Source organism: Eschrichtius robustus, chromosome 3, assembly GCF_028021215.1.
Source record: "Eschrichtius robustus isolate mEscRob2 chromosome 3, mEscRob2.pri, whole genome shotgun sequence".
Classification (NCBI taxonomy): domain Eukaryota; kingdom Metazoa; phylum Chordata; class Mammalia; order Artiodactyla; family Eschrichtiidae; genus Eschrichtius; species Eschrichtius robustus.
The window spans coordinates 96,096,452-96,110,178 of record NC_090826.1 but is presented as its reverse complement, the minus strand read 5'-3'; the positions used below and the strand labels follow the sequence as shown (position 1 = coordinate 96,110,178).

The 13,727-nt window shown below is 38.2% G+C and overlaps 1 protein-coding gene across 1 annotated transcript in view; it reads left to right on the top strand.

Annotated features, from left to right (window-relative positions):
• The first annotated feature begins 209 nt into the window (after positions 1 to 209).
• The window catches only part of WDR47 (WD repeat domain 47), a 54,599-nt gene continuing 41,081 nt past the window's right edge, over positions 210 to 13,727 (top strand). The window contains exon 1 of the mRNA XM_068540422.1: positions 210 to 480. The gene's annotated coding sequence lies outside the window, so the exon portion shown is untranslated. The remainder of the gene's footprint in view (positions 481 to 13,727) is intronic.

Here is a 13,727-nt window from a genome sequence, read left to right as displayed (position 1 = left end):
GCAGTCGCCGCGCCGGCTTTTCCTTCGAGTCCAGCTGGTCCTTGGAGCCCTAGCGGGGAGCCGGTCCACCAGACCAGTCCCCACCGTGCCCCGGGCTGGCGCCCGCCCAGCCGACTCTCCCTTCGACGCAGGCACCTGCCTGGCCGCCCCTCTCGGCGGGGTCCTGAGGCGCCTCGGGGAAGCGCGGCGATTGGCTGCGGCTCGGGGCTGGTGCTCGGCTGCAGCGCCGCTTGACAACCGCAGTGTGTGAGAGGCTGAGCGGACGGTCGCCGGCCCGGGAGGGGGAGACGGGAGGAAGGACAGACTGAAGAGCTGATGGATTGACGCGCGGGCGGCTGGAGGCAGGACTGACGCCGAGCCCAGACCGCCGCCCTCACACTCCCTTTCCAGCCCAGAGCCCGCCGCTTGGGGGCCCCGTCCTCCGGCCTCCGCGCCGCTTTCTCCTCCGCGGTTTCTCCGGGCTCGTCCCGGAGCCCTCAGGTTAGCGACTTCGGGAGGCGGAGGCGGGGTCGGGCCGCGCTGCACACCTCGGGTTGCCATGGTCACCCGTCACCGCCTGTCACCACTTGACAGGGCTGCGACCATGGCGACCCCCAAGGGCGGCGTTCGCAGCCCCGGAGAAGGGTCTTGGGTAGGCTTGGGTGCTGACTGGGTGGCGACTGGGGTCGTGGGTGAGGCCCCGGCGCCGACGGATGGGGGCCAGGCCCCGACGGGAAGCCGCCGCTCCTGAACCACACCTTTCTCTCGCTGCCAACCCGGCTCCGGGGGCCGAGCGACGGCCCTCGCCCTGGCACCGCCCGCCCCTGAGCAGTAAGCCAGCGCAGGGTTGGTGCCCACCTCGCTGCTGCTGCGGGGCGGGAGGGCGGCTGACTGCGCTGATTCTTCCTTCCTCGCCCCTCTGCCGAGCCCGAGCGACAGCCGAGGGACGCGCTCGCGTCCCTTTCTGGGCACGCCTTGGCCGGGAGGAGGGGAGAGTGCTGCGGGGCTGGGGCAGCCCCGCGGGGGCCGGGTTTGGCCTTTCTGACGTCAGTGGTCAGTGGCAGCAGGGCTTTGGGGGTCTGGGCGGGGTCGGGGAGGGGGACAGCGACTAGATTTGGAACTCGGGTTGGACCGGTGTCCCGGGGGCGTCTGCGTAGGAGACACGGGAACGGGAGCTTGTAGAACTCTTAGGGTTAAGCCGCTTTCTTATGTAGGGGAGAAAGAGATTGGGGCTGCAGCTCTGGGGCGAGGCCTTGAGCGAAAGGGGCGGGGGCAGGCAGGGGCGGCCTTTGACCAGCATTTGATTTTTTTCTTTTCTGTACCCAGAGGTGCAGTCAGTAACCACGCATGGTATCTGAGCAGAGCATTTTTGGCAACTTGGTTCCCTCTGCATAATGAAGGGAGAAGTCTTTGTTCCACCCACATTCATAGGTTGTGATCCTAACATTTATTTCCCTCCCTTTGCTGTGGACTTCTTAGAATGCTTCAAGAAGTTAATGGCACAGAGATTAACATGTAGGCTTTAATATGCTATAAACCTTTACTTCATAGTAAATCCAAGTAGAATTTTGTCTCCAGTGTTGGCATGTGTTGCCTTGAAATTTTACTAGAAAGGAGAAACGCCTAAGAGCCCATTTTCCCTTATATGACATATTCTTTGGTCTCGCTTAGGAGGAAAATGTAATGAACAGTTTTATCTTAGGTTTCAGTGGGTAGATTGCTTCCACACAGGAAAGAAAAATTTTAGTGACCAACCAATTAAGCCATAACAGTATATTGTTAGGGGAAAAACACGCACACACAAACACTTGAATTTGATGCCATTATGGATATGTAATTTTTTTGTGAAGGAATTTTAACCTGTTTTCTTCCCACCCTCCTACTTCCTAATTCTTGTCTTTTTCTTTTCTTTTTCTTTTTTAAAGCCAGTACTAGGAATGTATCATAAGAGAGCAGGGGTACTATCTTATGTTCCTAGTTACATAATTGTGTTCAGCCTCTTTTTCTGTTTGTGAAATCGAGTTTATCAGTTAGTTACTTACTAAATAGTGTGTGATATGCTTTGAAATATGCTGCAAAGTAAGTATGAAAAGATGCAGTTTTCCTCAGTAGCTCAGTAAGCTGGAAATCAGATTTCTAGGATTTAAGTTTCCCTTTGCTACTGATTGCAGTCTTGGAAGAGCTACTTACCCTACTATTGACTTAATTTCCAGATGATAGTACTTGCTATTGTATTAGTCTGGGAATGAGCTCTGAAGTAGAACAAAATAAAGTATTTGAAAGCACTTTGGAAAAAAATTTAAGGCATCTGTTGATTACCTTTTAACAGAATGGCGCACTGACATGGCTAATTAAAATTTTCTTTATGATCTATTTAGCATTTCTAGGTCCAGGACCTTATTTCTTACAGTGGCCTTAAAAGGGCTCATGGAAACTATTAAGATGTGTCTTTACTCCTTGGCAGAGGTTCTTTATTACTGTGGTGACATGGAGAAAAGGGTGTTTCCTCCCTATATGTGGGTCAGGATTGCTTTCCTGCTTTCAGTAGGGTGTTCTCATATTTTAGAAAATAAGGCTATGGCCAATAACTCTTACTTGAGTTTCATTTGGTGTTAAATAATCCTCAGTGTGCATCATTGGTTCTTGAATAAACAAGAAATAGCTTACTTTATCCCCCCGGCCTTTGCTTTTGAAATAGGAGTATTAGCGATAAGCTGCAGTGTGCCAAGAGATAAATCTGTTGTCACAGAACATAGCACACACTAATGGAGCTGTCATCAATTTCACTTGAAGAGTTGGATAAAAAATAGTGTTTTTATATTAAACAGAAGATATATGGAGAATGTAATATTCACACTAATTTCTAGGTAAAATTCAAAGACTTCAAAGAAATTGTATGCTTATGGGCTCTGTGGGGATGGGTTCAGTTTCTTCTGTCCTTATGGAGAAAAGTTTAAGAAGCATTGCCTTAGACTTACTCAGCTAATAAATGACAAATCACTACATAGGACAGGAAATAAGTTGAATTCCGTTTTCTAAAACTTTGACATTAGCCTCAAGATTACTTGAATCCTAACTATCTTCTCTTTGTTTTCACCCCTGTATGTGTTAGAATGTTATAGTGGAAAGGTCACAGGATTTTAGACCCGGTCATCCCATTCTTGCTTCTGCACTTTTTGCAGTGTGACCTTAGACAAGTAACTAACGTCTCAGAGTATTAGTGTAATCATCTGTAAAATGAAACTGGAGAGTTGTGAGTGTTATATAGGTGATGGATGGGAGTATTTAGCACAGGATCTGGCATAGTGGATGCACAATAAATGTTAGTACCTTTTCCCTTCCCATCTCTGCATGTTAGGATACTAACAATCCTTCAGACCCATTCATAGCAAGATACCTCAGAACTTCCATGGCATTTTATTTGTAATTTTTTATGATACTCTTTACTTTATATTTTATGTATATTATTTTTATACAGAAGACTTTAATCCAGGTCTTCAGGTTATAAATCCAGTGCTGACCCATGTCTGAGAATACTTTTTTTTTTGCCATTTAATTTTGAGACCATTACATTGAATAGCCAAAGCTTACATATTTCAGCTGATTTTTCTTCCTTTTTATTTTGAGTTTGTTTTTGTTTGTGTGAAAAGATACCTTACAAAACACCACACCCTCCCTTAGAAGCCCTTGTTTTGTGTTTTATCTTCTTGTTCACCATAGTAACTCAACCATTGTATCCCAGGGATGCAGCATCGTACCAGCACATAATAGACACAAGTATTTTTAAATGAATACTTACTTCAAACGTGTTACCACAAGTAGGAGTCTCTCCATGTGGCATCTTTAACATAATTGATCTAATCAGGATTCCCAGTGTTTCAAAATTACACCTAAAATTTTTTTAAAAAACAAAGTAAACTTTTTCCAGAGTAAATTTTTATACTTTACCTGTAGCACAGTAGCTCTTCCATAGCATGTTATTAGCAACCCTAAGGACAATGCCCTTACCTTATGAGTTCTAAAGGGGATAAATTTATATTGCACCAATCACATGCTTGCCACTCTACTAGGAGGTTGATCTCATTTCACAAGTCAACACTATTTTATAGAGAAACAGTACTACATGAAAAAGGACATAAAATTTTTATACTATTTACAGTTGATATATTTGATTTAAATAATGAATTCTGTGAAATGAATGCATTTCTATGATTAAGTGCCATGTTTTGTGACTTTTGTTGATTTATTGAAAAAGAAAATGGAACTTACATAAAATCTGTGAGAAAGCTTTATAGAACTCAGCTAAAATTGGTGCCTTAATGTCCATTTTGGTTTAACATTTTTTCCTGTTTATTTATTTATCTATTTTCTTCCAGTTTTATTGAGATACCATTGACATATAGCACTGGGTAAGTTTAAGGTGTACAGCATAATAATTTGACTTACATGCATTATGAAATAATTATCACAACAAGTTTAGTAAACATCCATCATCTCATATAGATACAAAATTTAAAAAATAGAAAAAATATTTTCCCTTGTGATGAGAACTCTTAGGATTTAATCTCAACAACTTTCCTGTATAATATACAGCAGTGTTAATTATTTTTATCATGTAGTGCATTACATTCCTAGTACTTGTTTATCTTATAACTGGAAGTTTGTACCTTTTGACAGCCTTCATCCAGTTCTCCCTTCCCCTGCTCCTTACCTCTGGTAACCACAAATCTGGTCTCTTTTTTCTATGAGTTTGTTTGTTTGTTTTTGAAGTATAATTGAAGTATAATTATTGAAGACTGTGTTAGTTCCTGTTATATAACATAGTGATTTGACATTTCTATACATTTCAAAATGATCACCACGATAAGTCTAGTTACAATATGTCACCCTACAAAGATACTACATAGTTATTGACTATATTCCCCACACTATACATTTTATACCCATGACTCATTTATTTCAGAACTGGAAATTTACCTCTTAATTTCCCTTACCTATTTCTTTTCTCCCCCAACACCCTTCCCCTCTGGCAACCACCTGTTTGTTCTCTATGTATAACTGTTTCTGTTTTTTAGATTCCACATATAAGTGAAATCATACAGTATTTACCTCTCTCTGTCTGACTTATTTCACTTAGCATAATATCCTGTAGGTCCATCCATGACAAGACTTCATTCTTTTTTTATGGCTGAGTAATATTCCATTGTGCATATATATATGTGTGTGTGTGTGTATATAAAAAAAAAATATACACACACACACACACACCCCCCCCCCCCCCCACATCTTCTTTCTCAGTTCATCTACTGATGGGCACTTAGGTTGCTTCCATATCTTGGCTTTTGTAAATAATGCTGCAGTGAACATAGGGGTGCATATATCTTTTCTAATTAATGTCTTCGTTTTCTTCAGATAAATATCCAGGAGTGGAATTACTGGGTCCTATGGTAGTTCTATTTTTAATTTTTTGAGGACTCTCTGTACTGTTTTCCATAGTGGCTGCACCAATTTACATTCTCACCTACAGTCCGTGAGGGTTCCGTGTTCTCCACATCCTCACCAGTACTTGTTATTTGTTGTCTTTTTCAATAATAGCCATTCTGACATGTGTGAGGTAATATCTCATTGTGGTTTTGATTTGTATTTCCCTGATGATTAGTGATGTTGAACATCTTTTCATGTGCCTGTTGGCCATCTGTATGTCTTTGGAAAAATGTCTGTTCAGATTCTCTGCCCATTTTTTAATCAGGAATCAGGTTGTTTGTTTTTTGATGTTGAGATGTATGAGTTCTTTGCATATTTTGGATATTAACACCTTACTGTATATATTGTTTGCAAATTTTTGTAAATTTTGCTTTTTTGTTGTTTACATTATTTTGAGAGCTTGGAAATAGAATTGGGTTGGTCTTCTTTCCAACTTTAGGAAAAGCTTTTGAAATGAAATTCTGGGAAGTGCAAAAAACAGTATCTCACAACTAGATGATGTAAAGCAACTTTAGGTGTCTAGGTGTGTTCACTGTATAGTACCCACATAATGGGAATTGTTAATTTCACTGTGTACAGTTGTTGACCAGACCATACCTGGAGTATTGTGTTCTATTTCAGATGCTTTAAAGAGAGAGATTAACAAATGTTCAGAGGAGAATGACTAGAATTGTAGCGGATCTGGAAGGTATGTGAAGAATGGTTGAAGGAAGTAGGGAAACAGACCTGATGATTGTCAGATTCAAATGTGTAAAAGTTTTTAACGTAACAGATTTTTATTATGCTGACCCAAAGACATACTTAGATGAAAGTAGATTTTAATTCAATATTGGAAAACAAAACAAAATGCCTTTTTATACTTGAGAAAAAATTAAAGGAATTCTGTATTATCTATTGCTGTGTAACAAATTACCCCAAAACTAAGTGGCTTAAAATAGCAAATATTTATCTCACTGTTTCTGAGGGTCCCAACATCCCAGCTGGGAGCCTCTGATTTTAGGTCTCTCTTGAGGTTGCAGTCAAGTTTTTTACAGGGGCTGTGGTCTCACCTGAAAACTCGACTTGGGGATGATGTCCTTCCAATCTCAGTGACCTGGACCTCTGTTCCTTGTTGGACTGAGGGCTTCCACTCTTCACAGGCTGTTGACTGAAGGCTTCCCTCAGTTCTTTGTTACTTGGACCTTTCCACAAGGTTGCCTCATGACATGACAGCTGGCTTCCCCCAGAGTGAGCAGTCTGAGAGAGGGCACATGCCTGCCCTCAGGATGGATGCTACCATCTCTTTATAAATCTTGGAAATGACATCCCAGGACTTCCACTCTGCACTTGGGTACAAGTGAGTCAGTAAATCCAGTCCACACTCAAGGGCCAGGGACTACAAAATGATGTAAAAACACTAGTAGTCTTATTGGTGACCGCCTTAGAGACTGTCTTCCATAGGTGCCTTGGGGGTTATAGAAATTTTCTGTTATTGGAGGCATTTATGTAGAGGTTGGCAGACCATCTCTCAGAGTTAAGTGTTCAGATATTCTGTACTAAATTAGAGAGTGGACAGAGGTACCTTCCAACTCAATTCTATGATAAGTTTATAAATGCTAAGGAAGTAGAAAAGCTAAGGATGGAAAACTTTAATGGGTAATTATATAGTATGTACTCTGTTGTACTTCCTTCTATAGTTAATACTTGTATAATTTGTGTTATTTTTAGTTCATTTTCAAGTTTTTGTGACTCTTGGTTCAGTACATTTTCTTATGTTTCTGAATGTACCTCTATATAATAAATATAGTCCTATACTTACCAACAAACCATTTTTTATGTAGTTCAGTTTTGAAGCATACTCAAATATCTTAAGTTCTACTTTTCTCGTTGAAAACAAAAAAGCGTGGGAGTAAAAAAAGAACATAAAGGATAATTTTAATCTATTTTACAAAGCACTGTTTTGGTACCTTGGCTTTAGGTGTGACAGAAAACTATACTAGCGATTTCATCATATAATGAAAGGTTAAATTGTGTTCTTAGATAAAGCATACCTTTTACCACAGATAAGGTAAAAACACACAAACAAATAAGCAAATAAATAAAGAATACTATATGAATTTATATGAATATTCACTTTGATCTTAGTTGATGTAGCATTAACTTGTGATTAGAGTCTAAAATTAAAATTTTTGGTACAAATATTAATCTTAAAACAATTCTACATTTCTTATTTACATGTGTTTTTATAGGTTGAAATTTTGCTTAATAAACATTTGAATGTTTACCATAAGCTGCTGTGATAATTTAAGGAATAAACTATTTAAAACTCCTTTGGGACTTACCTGGTGGCACAGTGGTTAAGAATCCACCTGCCAGTGCAGGGGACAAGGGTTCGAGCCCTGGTCAGGGAAGATCCCACATGCCATGGAGCAACTGAGCCTGTGCGCCACAACTACTGAGCCTGCAGTCTAGAGCCCGCGAGCCACAACTCCTGAAGCCCGCATGCCTAGAGCCCGTGCTCCGCAACCAGAGAAGCCACCGCAATGAGAAACCCGCGCACCACAACAAAGAGTAGCCCCCACTTGCCGCAACTAGAGAAAGACCACGCGCAACAACGAAGACCCAATGCAGCCAATAAATAAATAAATAAATAAATAAATAAAAGAGCATCCTTTATCTTAAAAAAAAAAATTAAGTGTGGTTTATCAAGTAGGGTTAGGAAGTATATTTTATTGGACCTGGAGAGATCTTTTAAAATAAAAAATAATCTTTAATTTCATTTTAGTTTCTGACACAGTTGAGCTAATAATTTTGTCTCTCTAGCTAAAACGGTATGTTTAAAAGTCTGGTTAGATTGTTATTAATGTAGACTTCTAGCTTGTTTACCCACCCTATTAACATTGTTTAATAGAAAAATAATTTGAAGAATCATAGAACTATGGACCTCTGTTGGAATAATTTTTATATATTATTTCAGTAAAATGAAGGTTTTTCATTTTAGCATATTTAGATGACTCTATCCATTTTATGTTTTTCCTTGTTTTTGTAAAGTATTGATGCCCTTCCCTTTCTTGGGAATCAGTGTGATACAGTAGGAAGAGCTTTAGAATCTGGTCAACTTATGGTTCCAATCTTGTTCTAGGGTTTTAACCTTTGTCTACTGTATTTTCTTCCTTCCTTCCTTCCTTCTGTCCCTTCCTATTTCTATCTCTCTGTCTCTCTTTGCCTCTCCTCTATGTCTGTTATTTCTTTTACTCTTTCACAGTCAGAAATTCTAATTTTCATTGTTACAAAGCTTAGGATATGAATTGGGGAGGAGGAGGCAATTTCTTGCCTGTCTATCAAGATAAGACAGCCCAGATGTTTAAGGAACTAATGAAAAATTGATCTAAAAGTTAATCTAAATATATATATTTTTTCCTCCTCTTTGCCCCTTTGTTTTGTTACACAATTAAATAGGTTCCCTCAGGTACTTTTAAGAGATTTCCTGGATGGTGTTGACAGGGATGTTGATATCAGGATTTATGTCCTGACACACTTCTGAAAGAAGTATTCAGCTGCTAGTGAGATGTTCAGCCTTAATATAAATACTAGGCTAATTTCTTAACCTTACAAAGCTTAGTATCTTCATCTGTAAAATGGGGATGAAATTGCCAATCTCGTAAGATTGTTATAAAGATCAATTAAACAATATAAGTAAAGATCCTAGAATAGTTTTTGTACCCAATAGTTTTTGCATTGTAAATGTAGCAGTTAATCCTATCTTTGGGATTCTATTCTACCTGGTACCTTGATATAGAAGAGAACTTTTGAGATCTAATTCTATAATTTTTTTTCATTTTCACAGTTTTTTCTGTGTAAAATTAAAAATTCTATTTATATAAGAAATGTATGTATAAATGTACAAGTAATGCATGAATATATATTGGTTGTAAACCATTCAGGTAATACAGATGATAAAGAGTAAAAAAACTGCCTTCAACGCCTTTCCCTTCCTAGTTCCCTGCCCTCTATCCAATCTCATTCCTCTCTTCAGAGGTAACCACTCTGAACAGTTTGATATGTATCCCTCCAGTTCTCTCTTTGTCATTTATTTAGACACAGAGATATTATGCCCTCCCTTTTAAAAAAGATAAATAGGCCTATTTATATTCATCCATTCAGCAAATATTTATTGATAGCTGTATTGTTCTGTGATGTGCCTTTTTATTGCTAAGGTACAGTAGATCTACATCACTGCATTAGTATTCTATAGTATGAATTTACCACAATTTAACAATTCTATTGATGAGAGCTCAGTTTATTTCTAGTTTTTGTCTATTACGAGCAAATCTTAAGGAACATCTTTGTATATGTATCTTTGTATATATTTGCAAGTATTTTTGCAGAATAGGTTCCTAGAAATAGAATTGGAATCGGTGAGTCAAAGAGTATATGCATTTAAAATTTTCATAGATGAAAATTTCATGCTGTCAAATTCTCTTTCAAAAAGTCTGTCCCAGGACTTCGCTGTTGGCACAGTGGTTAAGAATCTGCCTGCCAGTGCAGGGGACATGGGTTTAATCCCTGGTCTGGGGAGATCCCACATGCTGCCAAGCAACTAAGCCCGTGTGCCACAACTACTGAGCCTGTGCTCTAGAGCCTGCGAGCCATAACTGCTGAGCCTGCATGCCCCAACTGCTGAGCCCACGTGCTGCAACTACTGAAGTCTGTGTGCCTAGAGCCTGTGCTCTGCAATAAGAGAAGCCACCGCGATGAGAAGCCTGCGCACCACAATGAAGAGTAGCCCCCGCTCGCTGCATCTAGAGAAAGCCTGTGTGCAGCAACAAAGACCCAACTCAGGCAAAAAAAAAAAAAAAAAAAAGTCTGTCCCAATTTATATTCTTAACACAGCATATGAAGGGGCATTTACACTCTTGCCAACACTATATATTATCAGGTCTTTTTAATTTTTCCATAAATGGCATCTTTAATATTACTAGTGAAGTTGAACATCGTCTCATAAATTCTTTGGTTATTTGTAGTTCTGTGAATTGTCTGGAGTTTTTGCTTATTGTTCAACTGGAATTTTGGGGGAGATACTGATTTGAAGATGCTATTTTTATGTTCTAGATGGTAATCACTTAGCTGTTTATATGTATTGTATTTGGTCCTTGTTTGACCCTTGTCTTTTAACTTTATGGCAACTTCTGTTAAATGGAAGATTTACATTTTACATTTTTAGTGCCAAATTTAGCAATTTTTAAATTTTTCTGTTTTTTAAAAAAATTATTTATTTATTTTTATTTTTGGCTGTTTTGGGTCTTTGTTGCTGCACACGGGCTTTGTCTAGTTGTCGCGAGCGGGGGCTACTCTTCGTTGTGGTGCACAGGCTTCTCATTGTGGTGGCTTCTCTCGTTGTGGAGCGCAGGCTCTAGGCGCACTGGCTCTGTAGTTGTGGCGCATGGGCTTAGTTGCTCCGGGGCATGTGGGATCTTCCCGGACCAGGGCTCGCACCTGTTTGTTTCCCCTGCATTGGCAGGCGGATTCTTAACCACTGCGCCACCAGGGAAGTCCACCTTTTCTGGTTTTTATGTGACTCAATTACACAGCCTGTGTCTGCCTGTCTTGTACATTTTTAGTACTTTAGTAATTAAATATGTTTTTAAAATACTTGTGGGTTCGAATATGCAAATAATTCAAATACTTTAATCTCATAAAGAAAGATTGAAATAATATTTGAATCCGATCTGAGAAGAGGTCTCAGGTTATAAAAGAAATACAAATCACTCTGAAATGTTATTGCTTCATTATATACATAATGAATACATTATATTCATTATATTTCTAGTTCTTTCCAGTTTTTTGCAATTGGAAATTCATTACTTATGTTTCATGTATAGTATTTCAATTTTTTTGAATAGGTAATAATTGTACATGGTACAAAATTGACAAGGTACAAAAGGGTATATAGTGAAAAGTCTTCCATTTCTATTCTTTATTATCCAGTTTTCCCTCTTGGAGACAACCATTTTTATCAATTTCTTGTGTCTTTTTCTAGAGATATTTTATGTATATACACAACATATTGTTTATGTTAATTGATTCTTTTCTTTTTATAGCTATATAAAGCTGCACCTGCTTTAAACAATTTGTTCTTCACACCAAAAATCATTCACAGTTCCAGAAGGTAAATTAAAATAATTGATGAATAGAGAACAGCTGTCAGCAGTAAGAAGGGACACACACTGCATCCATATTAGCCGATTAGCAGACGTGACAGAGCCTTGCAGTTAGAAGGGCTTTTCTTTTGTTTGTTTACTTAAATGATCTAAAACAAATCTCTTTTCTTTCTTCTTATTAAACTGACCTAAGGACAGAGACTTCTGATTATTCCAGACTTGCTATTTCCCCCTAAGAATATATGCTTCCTGTTACTGAAATGTGAGTTAAAACAAATTATAAAAGTTGAAGGGAAATCATAGAAATTAGCTAAACTAACCCTCTTATTTTATGTATGAAGAAATTGAGGCCCATAGAAATTGTGACTTGCAATGTCACATTTATATTCCTGAAGGACCAGACATTTACAATTAAATGATCTGGCAGCAACATAAATTTTTGGAATGCTATTTTATTAAAGAGATAGCAAGTTTTTTCTCACTCTTTTTTTTTCTTTTTTTTAAGGAAAAATTACCATAGTCTTATGTTGCAGTTTGATATTTTATGAAAAAGCTTCATAGTACTTCATTTCTTTATCTGCATTTTTGCCTGTAAACTGGAATGGTAAAGGACTATTGTTCAGCGTTAGGCACTCTGTAATTCTTGGAAGGTTAAAGAAAGTGGTGTTTATTGTTTAGGATGGAGATGGGGATTAATGGAGCCTTTTTATGCACTTTTTTCTTGACTATAAAATATTTAGTGGCTGTGCCTTAATTCTCTTAATCTTATACTTCTGAATCGTTCTCAGCCTTATGCTTCTGAATCATTCTTAGCCTTGTGCATTTTTCTTCCTTTCTAATCTGTATTATAAGTAAGTAGAAGAAGAACCTCATTGCAAAGGAACATTTAAATATCTATTTATATTTGGCTAGAAAGCTACCACTGATATATTTTTCATGAAACTTTTTCCGTATCTATGTATAGAAATATACATAGAAGTCAATATATTTCTATTACCATTCTTTTTTTTCTTATCTATTGTTAACATTTTACCTTTAATCTTAGATTTCTAAAAATAATTTTATTTCTTGCCCTCTAATACATTCTTCTAATCTTGATTCACTAAGATAGTAATCAGCAGGAGTCCATATAGAGACGCCATCTGGAATTTAGTTTCTGTAGGTGTTAATTGTATATTAGTACTAAAATACTAACCACTTTCCAGCTGGTTTCCAGATATATTTATTTTTAAAGAAAACTCTTGTTTTCTTACCTCACTTAGTCCAGATATTGAATATAAGTAAACATTTATTTCTTAAAGGAAAATTCATAGTGTTCATGTTTCTGTGATTTTTTTCCTACAGTAAATCTATCATTTCATATGGAAATACTGAAACACTCTGATTCCTCCTCCCCCATTTTGTTTTCTGTTTTTAGTGGAATACACTTTATTGTTCGTCCTATATAAATTGTGCCTGATGAGTAATTGTTCACATGTACCATGGGCTGGCAGGTCTACCTAAGATGTTATCAAGGCTGATTTTGGCTAAATAGTCAGGTTAAAGGGCCAGAGCTTTATCCTTTTGAATGGCTTTTTTTTTTTTTTTTTGGCTGCATCACGTGGCTTGTGGGATCTTAGTTCCCTGACCAGGGATCGAACCCATGTCTTCATCAGTGAAAGCACAGTGTCCTAACCACTGGACTGCCAGGGAATTCCCTTGAATAGCTTTTAGAACAGTTGCAAACAAAAGCATCTACTCTGTACTTTTTTAGAGACATTTCTTCATTGATTTTTTTGCTTCTTAAGTTAATAAGTGTTAATTTATGAACACTTATTATATACTGTACATCTCATTAAAAAATAATTTTAGTGGTTCCTAAGCTAGTTAAATCTTACTGATTTGTAGTCCCCCTGAGGGGAGGGGAAGAGGCATTTATTATTGAATTCTACTCCTCTGAATTAGCAAAAAATTCTAGCTTTGTAGTGATTAAATAGTTCAAGGAGATTAAAGAATGTTCATGAATCATGCTTTTATGTTATGTTTAAAAATATATACATATCTAATTTCTAAATTACATAGCTAGGATTTGGGGAGCCTCTACAAATGTTTCAGTAACACAGGGTGGGTTAGAAAAGAAGAATT